Source organism: Acinonyx jubatus, chromosome C1 (genome assembly GCF_027475565.1).
Source record: "Acinonyx jubatus isolate Ajub_Pintada_27869175 chromosome C1, VMU_Ajub_asm_v1.0, whole genome shotgun sequence".
NCBI classification, from domain to species: domain Eukaryota; kingdom Metazoa; phylum Chordata; class Mammalia; order Carnivora; family Felidae; genus Acinonyx; species Acinonyx jubatus.
The window spans coordinates 214,300-230,511 of record NC_069381.1 but is presented as its reverse complement, the minus strand read 5'-3'; the positions used below and the strand labels follow the sequence as shown (position 1 = coordinate 230,511).

The following is a 16,212-nucleotide window of genomic DNA, read 5'->3' as shown; positions in this document are numbered from 1 at the left end:
GGCCTGCATCCCGGGGCTTCCCGGTCTCCTGGCAACGCCAAAGATGGCCGGCGTGCGAGGACTCCTGGGGAGTGTAGTTCTTCCCCTACTTTCCACTCTGTCCATGGCTCAGCTATTAGGACCTAGGCGCCCTGGACTACACTTCCTAGGTTGCTCCACGCGCGCCTCCCACAGCCTCGCGAGAACCCTGTGCCGGAACCCATCTCGAGAGAGGGAGCTCTCGCGAGGACCGCCGGTAGTTGTAGTTTGAGGCTGAGGAGAGACTACAGAGGAGTCTACAAGGCTGAGCGGAGACTACGAAGGCGGAGAGACTACAAGTCCCAGGGGGAGAGGCGCGACCGCCTGGAGGGCGGGGGGTACGAAAGAGGAACGCGAAGGGCGCCGGGGTGAGTGATGGGCCGGGGGCGGGCGCGCGGTCTGCAGGGCCGGGGGCGGACCGGGGGCGGACCGGGGGCGGAGGCAGGGGCGCCGGGGGCGGCCTTGGGGCGCGGACGCCCGGGCCGGATGGTCTCCGACGCGGTGTGGGGCGCGGAACCCGGACAAAGGTCCGCGGGGACCCGGCTCCCCTCGGGCTCCCGAACCTCCCGCAGGAGTCGTCATCTGAGAGAGGCCGTCGGGAGCTGGACTCAGGCCCCCTCCCCCGCCCCCGAAGCCGCGGAGCCCCAGGAGGTCTCGCCCTCAGGACCGAACGCAGGCCGGGGTGGGTGGGGGGAGTGTGAGGCCGCCGGCTGTCCTTGGAAGCCGTGTTCACACCGGCACTCTCCCTGGAGGTTGCGGGATCTATTAGTCCGTTTATCGCCACGAAATTGTCAAGGTTGAGTCGTTATGCAGGTTTTCGAGGAGTGTGTTGCCACCGTAACAATTTGACTGATGTGTTAGTTCCGGTGTAACTTAAGAGCAGGTCACTAGGGTACATTCGGATACGGCCTTTCAAGGGTTTGAAGGAGTAGCATTTTAGCAAATGCAGCTTCGCCCAAAAACCTGTTTTCTGACAATTCTTAACGGTTTCGTTTGATTCGAAGGTGTCAACCTTGGCCCCGTTTTTCGTTTTGTGTTTTTCTTAGTATTGCTACATTATAAGGAGGATGCTGACCTAGGTCTTCATCTTTCTCGTGGTTTTTAACCTGAGGAAGGCTTGGACGGGTTCCCGTACCGGGTGGTCAGGGAGCCCGCCTGGATTACTCCCACTCCCGCTCCCAGCCAGGAGCCACTGGATAAGTAGTCTGTGTTCAGGCAGAATCTTAATGGCCACATTGTTTTCAGAAGTTCCTAGAAGAAGATAGAATCTGAATTATCCAAAAAGTTTCTTTTCGTAACACATGCCCCCGCCCTGGTACAGTCCTCCCCGGAGCAGAGCAAACAGATGCATTGGTGGGTGATCACCTGAGTGGGCTGGTCCACAGGGGCACCGCAGGACCCCAAAGGCACCTCCCAGCCCCTCGCTTACTTCTGTCCTCCAAGACAAGCTGTGACTTATCACGTGACTCATTAGAAGCATGAAGGAGTCACCACAGCGCTGAGCGTTCCGCACCTCCAAGGCGAGGGATGCCTTTGAGTGGTTTTCCCCGCATGCAGGCCCCAGGCGGAGGCTGCAGGGGTCCACACCCCTGTCAGGTGTGCAGAGGCCGCAGAATGGTGGGCAGTGGGTGCCACGTGACATTCGTGGCATCGGCCACACGTGTCAACAGACCGGAATGTTTCCTTTCTATCCGGTCAAACCGTGGACGGCATTTATTTTCCATCACAGCGCGAGATGGGACTTTTAGATCGGGAAGCATGTTCCTAAGTTCTCAACGGTTCTTATCTTCCCGAGAGACGAGTTCCACGTTGGCTTCCTTTGCTTGCTGAGACCATCGGCAGTACCTACTCTGATTGGCGGGGAGGGGTGGGCAACGGGCCTGTGTTGTGCTTCATCAGTGCCTCAGAGCCCGAAGCTGGTGACCCCCTGTCCCCACTCTCCTGTCCTGCCACAGCTGCCTGGAGGCTCGGGGAACCGAGCTGCAGTGAGCACTTGTGTGCTCACTCTGGCTGAAGAGCCTTTTGCAGGGTCGTCCTCCCAGCCCTAACTCCTTATGGAGGGACCGCAGATAACCCCACCCAGTCAGCCCTGATACATTACTTGCTTAGGGTCACAGCGGCCTGGAGGCTTTATTTCTTCACTGAAACCAGTTCTTCTAAGGAAAAATGAGCTGTGAGAGAACATACAGTACAATTTAAATTCTCACCAAGTTTTGGGGTGCGTGGGTGGCTCAGTCCGTTGAGCATCCGACTTCTGCTCAGGTCACGATCTCCTGGTTCCGAGTTCGAGCCCCGTGTTGGGCTCTGTGCTGACAGCTCGGAGCCTGGAGCCTGCTTTGGGTTCTGTGTCTCCCTCTCTCCGCCCTTCCCCCGCTCGTGCTTGCTCGCTCTCTCAAAAATAAACATTAAAAAAATTTTTTAAAATAAATTAATTCTCACCAAATTTTTCATTGCCACGTAGAAATATTTTTATCCAGTTACTTAACTTTTTCGCTCTGATACGATCAGGACGAATCACATCTATTCAGTCGGTTAGTGGGGTGTAATTCACATGCAGTTATTGACAGATGCGCCCAGCTGTGTAACCTGCACACCGATCATGATAGAAAACATTTCTGTCATCCTGGAAAGGTCTCTCGTGTTGTGGACTGAATGGTGTGTCCCCCAAATCCATATGTTGAAGCCCTAACTCGCAGTGTTTTGGTATTTGGACGCTGGTGGGGCCCTTGGGAGGTGGTCAGGGTTAGATGAGGGCACGAGAATGGACCCCATGGTGGGATTAGTGCCCTTAGGAGAGAAGAGAGAAATCTGGTCACAGGCACAGGGAAGGCTGTGTGACACCGAAAGAAGTTACCATCTGCAGGACGGGAAGGAGGCTGAGCCAGACACGGAATCTCTGGAATCTTCCGGCATCTTGGAGTCTTGGCTCCAGTCCCTCCATGTCGCTGTGTCAGCACTCCTGGGATGTGCCACAGTGCACCTATCAGTCTTGTGGTGGCACTTGGCTTAGGTGACTAAAGAGGTTATGGACATTGTGCACATCTGTGGGTGTGCTTTCCTTTCTCTTGGGAAAATCCCTGGGAGTGACGCTGCTGGGTTGGGTCTACTGAGCAGAGCAGTGTTTCGGGGTGGCTTTAATTTGCATTTCCTTGAGCTTAGTGATGCTGAGCACCTTCCCACCTGCTCATTACTGCTCACACCTCTTTTCTGAAATGTCTGATCCAGTCTTTTGCCCTTTTTAAAAAATTACCAAGTTGTGAAAGTCCTTTCTATCTTCTGGATACATGGTTTGCCAGATATATATTGCAAATATCTCTCATTCTTTGACTTGCTTATTCATTTATTAATGTTACATTTTAAAAATTAACTTTAAACATTTTGGAGGAGTTTTAGATTTACAGAAAAGTGTTAAAGATAGCCAGTTTCCCCTACTACAGACATTTAGGTGACTATGGTGCATTTTTCAGAACCGAGAATAGCAGTGCTCACATTCCAGACGGCAGGTGTCACTCAGGTCCACAGCATCCCTGTCCGGGTCCCACACTGCGCTGAGTTGTCGCAGCTCCTTTGTCCCCTCTGGGATGTGTGTCTCAGCTTCTCTTGCTTTGTCATGACCTTGACAGTTTTGAGGAGGACCGCACAGGCGTTGTGTTGAATGTCCCTCGTTTCGGGTTTGTCTCTTGTGTTTTCTCATGGTCAGAGGGGGGTTGTGGCTTGGGGAAAGGACACCCCAGAGGTGAGGTGGCCCTCTTGTCACATCCTATCAGGGGGTCCTGTTGGCCGGTCACCTAGTTCGGGTGGTGCCTGCCGGGTGTCCCTCCTGTCTTCCTGGGCAGCAGCCACTCAGTGAGGCGGTCTCCCTGCGGGGCTGGGGACGAAGCTGTGCCTCCCTCCCGGGACCGGGGTGGGGGGGGGGTGGGGGCGGGGGGCGGCGGGGAAGAACCGCTGTAGTATTTGGAATTCTGGAGGGTTCTGTCTCCCCCACGTGCTCACGTTTATCAGCGGTCCCCTCCACCAGCAGGGACTCCTGGATGTGTGTCGTGTACTTGGGGTCCAGTCCCGCACTGGGTTGTTTTGCCCTGGCCGTTGGGGGCTCTTTCATTTGCTTGTTTCGGGGGCACCGCCTTACTTTGTGGCCCTGCCGGGGGCTCCAGGTTCATCTCGTCGTGTGCCCGCCTCAGCCGTAGCGGCAGCCACGTCTCCAAGGAGCCCTGGTGTCTTTTATTGGAGGGCAGTGTCTAGAAGCCAAGATCTGGGCACTGGTGTGCGCCTTGCTGCAGCTGTCACGGCCTGAGGTCTTGTTGGCGGATGAAGTTAGATAACGTGTGCGACTGTTTGTCTATGTGTATGTGTGTGTCTGATCTGTGTGTGTGTGATCTGTGTGTGTGTCTGATCTGTGTGTGTCTGTGATCTGTGATCTGTGTGTGTCTGTGATCTGTGTGTGTGTGTGCGTCTGTGGTCTGTGTGTGTGTGTGTGTCTGTGATCTGTGTGTGTGCGTCTGTGATCTGTGTGTGTGTGTAACCTTCCTGTGAGAACCTGGCTCCTACAGCCGCCATCGGTTTCTTATCTCTAGCCCCAAGGTGCACACAGAGGCAGTTTCAGAACTGCTCACCCACATTCCACCCCGACGAGAAACAAATTTACCAAGTTGAGTGCAGCTTAAGTGTGGTTCTTTGGATCTTTAGCTTCTTAGTCAAACACCGTTTTCCAGGGGTGCTGAGGTCAGCTCCTTGTTTTGCATCCCCTTCGGTGTATTGTCATATATTTGTGACCCAGTTAGAACCATTGGTCACAGTCTGTGTTCTGTCTTGAGATCCCCAACATTGTTTGATTTGTGTACATTAAACTTTACTCTCTGTGATACATGATCCTACGGCTTTTGACAAGTCCTAGTCTTGTGTGCACTGTGATGGTGTATTTTGATGAGCAGAAGTTTTTAATGTTGATAAAGTTTAATTTATGAATCAGTTTTCTTTCTTGGTTCATGCTTTCTGCGTCCTTTCTAAAAGTCTTTGACTAACCAGGTCACCAAGATATTCTCCTATATTTTCTTCTAGAGGCTTTTTCTGCCTTCAGATTTTACATTTAGCTTCATGATCCATTTCTTAGTTTTCATACTATGTGAGTACAGGTCCAGTTTTTTTGTTTAATGCTTATTTATTATTTTGAGAGAGACAGACAGACAGACAGACATGAGCAGGGGAGGGGGCAGAGAGAGAGGGAGACACAGAATCTGAAGCAGGCTCCAGGCTGTGAGCTGTCAGCACAGAGCCTGATGTGGGGCTTGAACCCATGAACCGTGAGATCACGACCTGAGTCCAAGTCTGACGCTTAACCAACTGAACCACCCAGGTGCCCCTGTTTTTATTTATTTTTGAGAAGAGAGAGACAGAGAATGAGCGGGGGGAGGGGTAGAGAGAGGGAGACACAGAATCTGAAGAGGCCCAGGCTGTGAGCTGTCAGCACAGAGCCCGACACGGGGCTTGAACCCACGAACTGCGAGATCATGACCTGAGCCAAAGTTGGACGCTCAACCGACTGAGCCACCCAGGTGCCCCTGTATTTTATTATTAAAAAAAAAAAAAAGTTTACTTATTTATTTTGAGAGAGAGAGAGAGAGAGAGAGAGAGAGAGAGGGAGAGAGAGAGAATCTCAAGCAGGCTCCGCACTGTCAGCTCGAACCCGTGAACTCTGAGATTATGACCTGAGCTGAAATCAAGAGTTGGACGCTCAACCGACTGAGCCACCCAGGTGCCCCTTGGTCTTACATATTTTAAAATAAATTTATTCCCACAGACTATGTTTTTGAATGCCATTGTAAATTATATTTATTTGTCATTTTCCAAATAGTTGTTGCTAGTATATAGAAATAACAATTGATTTGTATGTTCTTAGAACATTGCTAAATTCACTTATACTAGCTTTTTTCTGTAGATTTCTTAGGATTTTCCATATAAATAGTCATGCCATCTACACAGAGACAGTTTCTTTGTTTTCTCTCCTTATTATACGGACTAGCACCAAGGCTATTGGATATCTTGATTCCTTCAGTCTTTAGGGGGAATGTCCTATATTTCACTGTTAATATGCTAGCTGTAGGTTTTTTATAGGTATCTTCTATCAGGTTGGGGGTGTTGCCTTTTATTTTTCGTTTGCTGAGAGTTTTTATTATGAATGATCCTGAAATTGTGTCAAAAGCTTGTTTTGCAGCTACTGAAAAGGTCATATGATTGTTTTTCTTCTTTAATCTGTTAAAGCATTGGATTGTAATAACCGGTGTTTGTGTGGCAAGCCAGCCTTGTGTCCCGAAAGGAGCTCATTTGGTCACGTTCTATCACCTTTTTCATGTGTTACTGTATACAGTTTGCTAATATTTTGTCGGAGTTTTTGGATTGATGTTCATGAAGGATAGTAGTCTGTACTTTTTTCTTTGTAATGTCCTTGTCTGATTTCCATCCGGGTTATATTGGACTATCTTTGAGTCTTGCTGGCCTTATAAGTGAGCTGGGACATGTTCCCTCTTTGTTTTCTGAAGGACTTTGTGTAATATTGGTACTTCTTCCTTAAATATTTGATAGACTTCATCAGTGAAGACACTGTCTGGGTTGTTTTCTCTGGGGGAAGCTTTAAAATTGTGAATTCAGTTTCTTTAATGGCTATAAGGCTATTTATATTTTCTGCTTCATCTTGTATCATTTTTGGTGATTTTTATCTTTAAATAAATGAGACCATTTCATCTAAGTTGTTGAATTTATTGACTTAAAGTTGTTTATAATACTGACTGATTATCCTGCCATGTTTGTAGGATTTATAGTGATTTCTCCCCTTTCATTTCTGATATAGATATTTTGTATTGATATTTTTTCTTGATTATTCTTGCTAGAGGTTTGTCAGTTTTATCTATTTATTTTTATAGAAGTATGATTAACATACAGTGTTATATTAGTTTCTGGTGCAAAGTGTAGTGATTCAACAATTCTTATGTTACTCAGTGTCAGTGCTCACTGCAGTCAGTGAGGTCACCATCTGTCCCCGTGCAACACGTCTACAATCTATTGACTGCGTTCCCTGTGCTGTACTTCCCGCTGGTGACTTACTTATCTTGTAACTGGAAGTTAATCCCCTTTATCTATTTTACCCATCCCCCACCTGCCTCCCTCTGACAACCACCAGTTTTCTATATTTAAAAGTCTGAGTTGGGGCGCCTGGGTGGCTCAGTTGGATAAGCGTCCGACTTTGGCTCAGGTCATGATCTCGCGGTTCGTGAGTTCGAGCCCCGCGTCGGGCTCTGTGAGGACAGCTCAGAGCCTGGAGCCCGCTTCAGATTCTGTGTCTCTGTCTCTCTGCTCCTCCCCCACTTACACTCTGTCTCTGTCTCAAAAATAAATAAAGCTTAAAAAAAAAGTCTGAGTTTGTCTCTTTTTTTCTTTTTTCTTCCACTGTTTTGTTTCTTCCATCCCACATATGAGTGAAATCATATGCTATTTGTCTTTCTGTGTCTGATTGTTTCACTTAGTGTAATTTGCGCAAGCTCCATCCGTGTTGTTGCAAATGGCCGAGCAATATTCCATTGTGCACGTTTCCCCCCTTCCTTCTCCACTCACCCGTGGAGACACTTGCGCTGCTCCCGTACCTTGGCTATTGTAATTCTTGTAATTGGTGCCGCCGTAAGCATGGGGTGCGTGCACCTTTTTGAACTGGTGTTTTTGCTTTCTTTGGGCAAATACCCGGAGTGGATTTACTAGATCATATGGTAGTTCTATTTTTAACTGTTTGAGGAACCTCCATACGGTTTTCCACAATTGCTGCACCAATTCACATTCCCGCCAGCGGTACACCAGGGTTCCTCTGTCTCCATATCCTCACCAGCACTTGTTATTTCTTGTCTTTTTTATTGTAGCTGTTCTGACAGATGTAGGATGATCTCTCCTTGTGGTTTTGATTTGCATTTCCTGATAATTAGTGATGTTGATGTTTTCACAGATCCAATTTTTGATTTTACTTCTTGTTTCTAATTTTTGTCCATTTTCTATTTCATTAATTTCTATTCTTATTTTTATTATTTCCTTTCTTTTCCCTAACATGGGTTTAATTTGATCTTTTTCATCTTCTTAAGATGGAAGCATAGATCAATTATTTTACATGTGCCTTCTTTTCTTACATAAATATTTAAACTATAAATTTCCCTCTAAGCATAGCTTTAGCTTCTTACACAAAATCTGATATGTTACACTTCATGATCTTTCTGTTAAAATGGGCTTTTATTATTTATTTATTTATTTATTTGAGAGAGAACAAGTGGCGGAGGGGCAGAGAGGTGGGGTAGAGGATCCAAAGCAGGCTCTGCGCTGACAGCAGAGAACCTGATGCGGGGCTTGAACTTACCGTGAGATCATGACCTGAGCCAAAGTCAGACACTTTACCAACTGAGCCGCTCAGGCTCCCCCCTTTCTGTTGAAATGTTTTGAAATTACCTTTGTTTCATCCGTGACTGGCTTAGAAGTCTATTGTTTAATTTCCAAATATTTGGAGATTTTCTAAATATCTTTTGTTATTGATTTTTAATATAATTCCATTGTAGTCAGAGACTATGCTCTATGATTTTGATCCTTTGAAATTCATTGGTATTTGTTTATGGTTTAGCATGTGATCTCTTAGTAAATATTCTGTTTGCACTTAAGAAGAATGTGTATTCCATTTTTGTGGAGTGTCATGTTCTACAATTATGAGTTGAGTTAGTTGAGAATTTTACCCAAATCTTTTATATCCTTACTAATTTTGTTTTCTACTTAATCAGTTATTTGAAGAGGGAAGTTAAAGTCTTCAACCATGGTTGCAGATTTGTCTTTTTCCTTTTCACTCTGCCACCTTATTCTTTATGTATTTAGAAGCCTTCTATTAAGTGCATACATATTTGAAATTGACTTATCTTCTTGGGGCACCTGAGTGGCTCAGTTTTTTTTTTAACGTTTATTCATTTTTGAGACAGAGAGAGAGAGAGAGAGCAAGCAAGAGAGAGAGTATGATCAGGGGAGGGGCAGAGAGAGAGAGGAGAAGACACAGTATCCGAAGCAGGCTCCAGGCTCTGAGCTGTCAGCATAAAGCCCAACATGGGCTCAAACTCACGAACCATGAGATCATGACCTGAGCTGAAGTCGGACCCTTAACCGACTGAGCCACCCAGGTGCCCCTCCTTTCAAGATTTTTAAAGTTAATCTTTAGTTTCCAGTAATTTGAAAATGATGTGTCTAAGTGTGGCTTTATTATATTTGTCCCATCTATGTCTTCCACCAAATTTGGAAAGGTTTTAGTCATTGTTTCTTCACATATTTCTTCTGCTCCATTATGTGTCTCTCCTCTTCTTCTGGAATGTATAATTACCCATGTGTTAGATGTTTCATACAGTTGTATTGGCCCCTATACCCCTCTTGGCGCTCTTCATGGTTTTCTCCCAGTCATTTCTCTTTTTTTCCTTCAGACTATGATTTCTATCAATCTTTGATGTTACCAAGTATTTCCTGTCACTCGCATTCTACTAAGCTGTTCAGTAAAGTTTTTATTTCAGATGCTATATTTTTCAGTTCTAAAATTTCCATTTTGCTCATTAAAAGTGTGTGTGTGTATGTGTGTACATTATATATCTTCTATTTCTTTGCTGGGATTTTCTATATTTTTATTCATTTTGAGTGTATTTTCCTTTATCTCATTGGATATAATTATTAAGTCTGCTTTAAAGTGTTTGATCAATACCTGGGTCATAATATAATTAGTATCTGTTGTGTGCTTTTTCCCTTGAGAATGGCTGATATTATTGTGGTTCTTCATATGCTTGATAATTTTGGATCGTATCCTATATACTGCAAATGTTATGTTGTGGAGACTCTGGATTTGATTATATTCCTCTGAAGAGAGTTAATGTTTTTGCCTAAGCATGCAACTACTTTCATTAGATTCAAAATGCAAATTCTGTCACACCTGTGATAAGTTCTGGCTCAGATCTCAATTCAGATGGCTTCTCAGCCCGGACTGCACACAGACAGTTCAAGACTTGGCTGGAAATCTGAGCAGAGTTTATACACAGAATCCCTCTTTCTCAGATTTCTCCTCTCACTCTTTAGCAGCACTGGTTGCCCAGCTCCTTCTCTTGGTTTCTCTAACAAGAAAGATAGTGGGCTTTCTATCCGAGTTTTCATCACCTAATACCACCACTGTGATGACTGTGCTGCCCTCAGGGTAAAGACACGAAAACAGGAAATGCATTCCGGGCTACTTCCTTTAAGTTTAAACTGCCCTCAAAATCTGCCTGTTTTTGTTCAGAGCCTTCAGGTAGCTGTTTTTGTCCAGAATGCATAATTACCAGTGGGAGAGTCATTTTGTTAGAAGCCAATTCTTCCATACTGGAAATAGAACTGCATGGCTTTTGTATTCAGAAACCAAAGCAACTTTAGTTTCCAAATGGGGGCACAGGTGTCGTTTCCTAAGCACTAGAGCTGTCAGCAACAGAACACTTGCAGGGAACTGCTGTGCCCCTAGAATATCATCTTCACTGGGCAGGAATTAGATAAAGACAGGCTTCGTGTGGGCCTCAGGACAGTAAACTAAGGATGCATGCTAAAAGACACTCTTATGGGATAAGAATATGAATCTAATTGCAAAAAGATAAATTTGAGATAATAAGTTGCACTTACCTTACTTTAATAGCCCCTTTCATCTTTAAAGCATTCTTCAAAGAACAACCAAATTAATAAATAATATTCTGACATTTAGTCTCCTATGAAGTGTTATTTTACGTCCTTAGAGACTGTATGTGAAGCTAGGGTTGGCCTTTCATGCCACATTGGTTTGAGAAGTATCAAGAAGTCTCTTTTTGTTGGGGTGTCTGGGTGGCTTAGTCGGTTAAGCATCTGACTTCAGTTCAGGTCATGATCTCACGGTCCAGGAGTTCGAGCTCTGCATCCGGCTCCGTGCTGACATCTCAGAGCCTTGAGCCTGCTTCAGATTCTGTGTCTCCCTCTCTCTCTGCCCCTCCCCTGCTTGCACTCTGTCTGTCTCAAAAATAAATAAACATTAAAAAAACAAGTCTCTTTTTGCTGTAGATCCTGGTTCTCCAAGGGACGTGGATCTGTTCACTATCTAACAACAGCAAGAACAATGCTTATATAGCACTGACTGTGTGCCAAGCACCACTCTGAGTGATTTACATACAAGAACTCATTTTACCCTCTCAACAATGCCTATTATCAACCTGTTTTAAAGAGGACAAAACAGGTTTACAGCAGATCCCACAGCAAGTACAGGCAGGGTAAGGAATGGGCCTGGCCTCTGGCTCTAGAACCTCTGCTCACCGACCATACTAAACTAGCATCTGAGAGTTTTTCAGCTGGAGCCAATGAATATGGCTTGTTTTACAACGTTGAACAAATAATATGTTTTACACATCTGCCCAAGTATGATGCAGTTCTACGGAAATTCTCAATTTAACAAGTGAAAGTACCCAAAATTGAAAAAAATATATATAATACATCTTTAACTATTATTTAAAGACTATTAACTGAAGTAAAAATAATAACAGTCTGTTGTAGAATTTTCTCACATATGTAGAAGTAAAAGACATGCCAACAAGAGCTCTAGGGGTAGGAGGTGGTCTGGGGCCTGCTGTAAAGGTTCTCACATTGCTCATGAAGTACAAGAGTATTTTTTAGACCACATAGACAATGATGAGTTTGATATGCATATTTAGTCTGTAGAGGAACCGCTAAAAAATAGCATAAAAAGGGAGAATTAAAAAATCAGTAGAGGAAATAAAATGGACTTTAAAAACTTGATTCACCCCCCCCCCCCGCAGGAAAAGGGAGGAAGAACAGAGAACAGAGGGGAAATACAGAATTCAAACATTAAGGTGGTAGATTTAAACTAAAATACTCTAATAACTGCATTAAATGTAAATGGATTAAATACTCCAAATAAAAAGTAGAGATGAGCATTTCTAATCATCAGGGAAAATGCTACTTTGCATCCATGAGGATGGCTATGATAAAAAAAACAGAAATCACAAATGTTGACTAATTTTTTTAATTAGTCAAAATTTTTAATTTTTGAGAGAGAGAGAGAGTGAGAGAGAGCATGTGAGTGGGAGAGGGAGACACAGAATCTGAAGCAGGCTCCAGTCTCCGAGCTGTCAGCACAGAGCCCAACGTGGGGCTCGGACCCATGAAATGTGAGATCATGACTGGAGCCAAAGTCGGACGCTTAACTGACTGAGCCACCCAGGCACCCCCTAACCCCAATTTTTTTTTAATCTTGAAAGCAGAGAGAAGCAACATATCACATATAGTATAGCATTGCAAAGACTGAATCAGGGAACATGGAGGCCAGGGTCAAGTGGTATTGCACCCTAAAATACTAACAAGAAAGAACTGTCAACACAGAATTCTGTACTCTCCAAGACTGAATGTGAAAGGAAAGCATTTTCAGAGAAAGGAAAACTGATAGAGTTTGTTGCTATCAAATGTGTACTGCTAAAAATGCTAGAGAAGTGTTTGTAGACTGAAGGTAAATACCAAAGTGAAATTCAGATCTTATGAGTGAATGATGAACATCAGGAATGGTAAATATCTGGGGGAAATGTTTTCTTTCAAGTACGTATTTTAAGTAATTAATTTATTTTTAATGTTTATTATTGAGAGCACAAGAGTGTGCAAGTGGAGGAGGGGCAGAGGGAAGGGGACAGGATCCGAAGCAGGATCCGCGCTGATGGCAGTGAGCCTGATGTGGGACTCGAACTCACGAACCTCGAGATCATGACCTGAGCCAAAGTCGGATATTCAACCAACTGAGCCAGCCAGGCACCCCTCAAGTACATATTTTTTAAAAAATTAAAACATCTCTTGTGTTTGCAATGTATGCAGATGTAATAGGTATGACAGTTGTAGCACAAAGAATAGTAAAGGATACACGAACCTATAGAGTTGCAAAGTTTCTAGATTTTTTAAAAAAGTTTATTTATTTTGAGAGAGAGAGTGCAGGGGAGGGGCAGAGAGACAGGGAGAGAGAGAATCCCAAGCAGGTTCCATGCTGTCATCCCAGAGCCTGATGCAGGGCTCAATCTCATGAACTGTGAGATCATGACCTGAGTGAAAATCAAGAGTCCTGTGCTTAATTGACTGAGCCCCTTAGGCACTCTGCAGTGTCTACATTAAAAAATTTTTTTTTAATGTTTTATTTATTTTTGAGAGAGACAGAGTGCGAGTGGGGGAAGGGCAGAGAGAGAGGAGACACAGAATCTGAAGCAGGCTCCAGGCTCCAAGCTGACAGCACAGAGCCCGAGGCGGGGCTCGAACCCATGAACTGTGTGATCATGACCTGAGCCAAAGTCGATGCTTAACTGACTGAGCCACCCAGGCACCCCTGCAGTGTCTACATTTTAGTAGAAGTGGTGCCATATTCTAATTAGGCTGTGAAGAAGTAAGGATTGTATGTTGCAGTCTCTATAGCAACAGCTATAAAAATGCGCAAAGAAGTATAACCAAAGAACCAAAGATAAACTGAGAGAGAATTTTTTCAACATTCAAATAATATAAAAGAAAGCAGGAAAGAGAGAGCAGAGGAATAAAACACCATAGAGACCAAAAGAAAACAAAATAGTAGCCATAGTGTCTTTATACATTTTTCAAAACCCACATATACATCAAGAGTGACCATAAGGGTGTTTGGGTGGCTGAGTTGATTGAACGTCTGACTTTTGATTTTGGCTTGGGTCCTGACCTCACGGTCTGTGAGTTTGAGCCCCGAGTTGGGTTTTGTGCTCTGTGCTCTGACAGCACAGAGCCTGCTTGGGATTCTCTCTCTCCTTCTCTCTGCTCCTCCCCCATTCACACGTGCACACGTGCACACACACTCTCTATCAAAATAAATAAGTAAACTTAGGAAAACAAGAGTGACCATAGTGTAAATATGGACTTTGGGTGACAATGATGTGTCGGTATAGGTTCATTGATTATACCAAATTACAGGATGTTGATAGTGGAGGAGGTTCTGCTTCTGTTGTGGTGGGGGACTATGGGAACTTGCTTACTTCCTGCTCAATTTTGCTGTGAACCTAAAACTGCTCTAAAAATATTTTATATATTAAAACAAAATAGAGGGACAGGTAGAAAACGGACAATAAAATGGTAGACCTAAGTCTCACAATAGTGATAATTACATTAAGTGTTAATGGACTGAACTCTCCAATTAAAAGGTAGAGATTGGGGCACCTGGATGGCTCAGTCGGTTTAGCGTCTGACTTCAGCTCAGGTCATGATCTCACAGTTCGTGAGTTCTAGCCCCGCATCGGGCTCTGTGCTGACAGCTTAGAGCCTGGAGCCTGCTTCGAATCCTGTGTCTCCCTCTCTCTCTGTTCCTCCCCTGCTCATGCGCTCTCTCTCTCTCTCTCTCTCTCTCTCTCTCTCTCTCTCCCTCCTTCAAAAATAAATAAAAACATTAAAAAAAAAAGGTAGAGATTGCCACAGTGGATACATAAGCAAGACCTACTACATACTGTATATAGGAGATTCACTTTAAATATTAAAAAACACAGGTTGAAGGTAAGATATATAGATGCAAAATATATCTATAGATCTAAAAATCCATCTATGTTGCAAACAGTGAATATCAGACTGTATTGGCTGCATTTATATCAGATAAAATAGATTCCAGTATATTGAGTATTACCAAAGATAAAGGGGAAATATCTGATAATAAAAGGGTCATTTCTTCAAGAAGACCTATCAATTTATGAATGTGCCTAATAACAGAGCCTCACAATAAATGAAGCAAAATTGACAGAGTTAAAAGGAGAAATAGATAATTCCATGATTATAATAAGAGAGTTTAACATCTCTTTCTGTCACCAATTATTAGAATAAAACAGCAAAGAAATTAGTAGAGACATAGAGGATGTGAACACTACGCTCAGGCATCTTGACCTACTTGACATTTGTAGAAAGCTATACTCATCAAAAGCACAACACAGATTCCTACTAAGTGCACAATGTATATTCTCTAACATAGACCAATTGCTGTGCCCTAAAACAAGTTTCAAAAAACAACTAAAGAAGTAAAGCTGTATTTATTTGCAGATGACGTGATTGTTCATGTAGAATAATCTAAGGAATCTACAAAAAGTGCTAGAACTATCAAATGAATTTAGTAAGATTTCAGAAAGCAAGGCAAATGCACAGATTGTAATTGTATTTTTATGTACTAGCAGCAAACTATTAGAAAGTGAAATTAGAAATTCAATTCTATTTACAATAGTACCAAAACATAAAATATTTAGCAAAAAGTTTGACAAGCTCACTTATTAAGTAGTCTGAGCTCATGTATAGGACTGGCTTGTTCAGAACCCACTTCTGCCCAGGACCACCTCTTCACTGCAAACTACAGAATGTTGCCGAGATAGCTTAAAAGAAAATGTGAAGAAATAAATGGAGGGTGATAGCACATTCATAGATCAGAAGACTCATTATTGTTAAAATGTCCATTATTCTAGCCAAAATGCCACCAGGCTCTTTTATAGAAGTTAACAAGGTGATTTTGAAAATACAGAAATGCATATGACCTAGACCTGACAGAGCAAAGCTTATGCTACTGGTTTACAAGCTTTCAGGAAAGCTTCAGTAATCGAGACTGTGGTGTTGGTGAAGGACAGACACATAGATGCATGGGGCAGAGTAGAGTCCAGATGTAGACCCATACATACACACTCGGTTGATTTTCAACAAAGATGCCTTGATGGAAGATGCCAGAAGGAAAGTCTTTTTACATTTTTTATTAAAAAAAATTTTTTTTAATGTATGTTTTTGAGAGAGAGAGAAAAATAGAGTGTGAGCGGGGGAGGGGCAGAGAGAGAGAGAGAGAGAGAGAGAGAGAGAGAGACAGAGAATCCAAAGCAGGCTCCAGGGTCTGAGCTGTCAGCACAGAGCCCAATGCAGGGCTTGAACCCATAAACTGAGAGATGATAACCTGAGCTGAAGTTGAACGCTCAACCAACTGAGCCACCCAGGTGTTCAGTTTTATTTTTTTATTTTAGAGAGAGAGTGCACATGAGTGGGGGAGAGGGCAGAGAGAGAGAGAATCTTAAGCAGGGCTCAATCCCACGACCTTGGGATCCTGACCTGAGCTGAAATCAAGAGTCGAATGTTCAACTGACT

General features: G+C 43.8%; 1 protein-coding gene across 11 annotated transcripts in view; it reads left to right on the top strand.

Moving 5' to 3' along the window:
* Positions 1–232: 232 nt before the first annotated feature.
* The window catches only part of CC1H1orf159 (chromosome C1 C1orf159 homolog), a 33,933-nt gene continuing 17,953 nt past the window's right edge, over positions 233–16,212 (top strand). For 5 of the 11 annotated variants that reach the window (XR_008291199.1, XM_053205145.1, XM_053205153.1 and 2 more), the window contains exon 1: positions 235–386. The gene's annotated coding sequence lies outside the window, so the exon portion shown is untranslated. Of the gene's footprint in view, positions 387–16,212 lie in introns of all 11 variants that reach the window. The other 6 variants (XM_053205166.1, XM_053205162.1, XM_053205139.1 and 3 more) reach the window with 4 other exon arrangements.